General features: G+C 46.9%; 1 pseudogene; it reads left to right on the forward strand.

Moving 5' to 3' along the window:
* The first annotated feature begins 490 nt into the window (after nucleotides 1–490).
* On the forward strand, nucleotides 491–840 carry LOC114087872 (NADH dehydrogenase [ubiquinone] 1 alpha subcomplex subunit 2-like; annotated as a pseudogene).
* The last annotated feature ends 1,499 nt before the right edge of the window (nucleotides 841–2,339 follow it).

Consider the following 2,339-nt stretch of genomic DNA (forward strand, 5'->3'; position numbering starts at 1 on the left):
GAGGACTAGCTCTGACTTGGTCACATACATTGTGGTTTCCTTACAATGCCTAAAGGAAGGATGTGGTTCAACTTAAGTACAAGTCCTCAGAGATGTCTGTCTCTAAATGAGCTCAGAATAGATCATCTACGTCATGACCTCCCCAAAGTTATCCTAGGATAGGTTCATTATTCGTGGACCACAGATGCCCCAGAGTGCCTGATTTTCTCTCCACCTGCCCCACAAGCATGCTGCCTCTCTCCCCTCATGAGGTGGATATTTTCTGATTAGACCAATCACTGTATATTTCCCTAATCTCTTGGAAAGAAAAGTTGAATTTTTCATTCAAATTTTGACTTCCAGCAGTCTACAATGCTTTTTTAGCACTGGCTAAAGCTTATCCTGTCTCCTTGCATCATCCAATCAATGGCATAGGCTGTGTGTCTGCTATTGGTCCGACTGGAGAACTTGGCTGGAAGGCCTGAGACTGGGAGCTTGAGTACTAGCTAAGATGGCAGCGGCCGGAGCCAGTTGAGCAGCAGCGGGGGCAAAGTTGGGCCTGCATGAGATTCACATCCACTTATGCCAGTGCTCGCCCTGCAGCCAGGGCGTCAGGGACTTCATTGAGAAACACTATGTGGAACTGAAGAAGGCGAATCCCGATCTGCCCATTCTAATCCGGGAATGCTCTGATGTGCAGTCCAAGCTCTGGGCCCGCTACTCATTTTTGCAAGAGAAGAATGTCTCTTTGAACACCTTCAATGCTGACCAGGTAACCAGAACCCTGGAGAATGTGCTAAGTGGCAAAGCTTGAAGTCTCCACAGAAGTGTATGAGCGAGAGACCCAGAGTCTGAGCTCTGTTGGACTGAATACAATATGGAAAAATGTGTTCCCCTGTTCCTTATAAAGCTTGTGCTATAAAATGCCACAGTCTGGATGGGCACAAATCAGGAGCCACTGAAGCAGGAACAAACTTTATTTCTGAACTCCACCAGCACATTCCACACACGCTCCCGGGGAACTCTCCCACAAGCCTGGGGCTCCTCCAGGAACCACCAACCGGAAATCCCTCCTCTGGCACCTCCCCAACCAATGGGAACTCTTCAGGAATCAGGCTGAGGTGGACAGCAGGGGTCTAATATACACAGCTTAACATAACCATTATCATCTCAATGGCTTGCTGGCGTCACTTCTCAACCACTCCGTTCTGCCAAAAATGCCAGGCGTCATCCCAACAAAGCTGTGGCCCTCAACAGTAAAATGTGCTGCCTCAGGGGAAAAAAAAATTGACTTCCACCCTACACATGGGGGGGGGACGGGAATCCCACCCTACTCCCAGCTCCAGGATGAACCTTGGCCAGCTTAAACCACAGACAATTTGAGTGCCTTCAGAATGGCTGGGGCCACTCTTGGTCACATCATCCCACAGTTCCAATGAGGAAAGGATGGTGTCTTCCCTGCAGCTGTGTCCCTGGCAGCTAGATCTCAGCGGTGCCTTTGCGGGTGATTCCCATGTAGCTCAGGGCAAAGGCCCACATCCCAGGCCTGGAGACCAGGGAGCCCCATCTTGGGTCAGCTCAGCAGCAAAACCTGGATCTTGTCTCAAGATCTATGGAACAGGATCAAGTAGTGACAATTCCTAGAAGAGAACAAAAGCACAAACAAAACACACAAAGTCATAAAGTCAGAATCAGACCAAGCCAAAAAAGCATGAGAAACTGGCAGATAGAGGGAGGCAGGAGGCTTTCCTGGCCCACTCTGCAGCACACCTCTGCTGGGCTTAGCCTCCAGCTGTGTGTCTCCTGAGGCACTGCTGAGGCCAAAGTTTTCCTCCATCCTCAAGCTCCTAAGGATTGTGGAATTATCCTTGGCTCCTTTCTTCCCTCATCTCACACAAATGACCCACAGATAAATCTTATTTGTTTTATTTGTGTTGTTTTTTATTGAAAATTGATAACTTCTACATGCACAAATTTATGAAATACAAAGTGATGTTATGATGTAGGTATCCAATGTGGAATGATTAAGTCAAGCTCATTAGCACATCCGTCACCTCAAATGCTATTGCAGTAAGAACATCTGAAATTTCCTCTAAGCAGCTTTGGAATATGTATTTATTAACCATAGTCATCATGCCATGCAATAGGTCTCAAAAATTTATTTCTCCTGAGACTTTGTGTCCGTTGACCAACATCTCCCATTCCCCTCATCCTCCAGCATCTGGTAACCACCATTCTCCTCTTGGCTCTTATGAGTTTGGTATTGTCTTAGAATCCATATATAAGAGATCATGCAGTATTGTCTTTCTGTGTTTGGCTTATTTCACTTAACAAAATGTCCTCCAGGTTCATTCGTGTTG

This window comes from Marmota flaviventris, chromosome 2 (genome assembly GCF_047511675.1).
Source record: "Marmota flaviventris isolate mMarFla1 chromosome 2, mMarFla1.hap1, whole genome shotgun sequence".
In the NCBI taxonomy this organism is placed as follows: domain Eukaryota; kingdom Metazoa; phylum Chordata; class Mammalia; order Rodentia; family Sciuridae; genus Marmota; species Marmota flaviventris.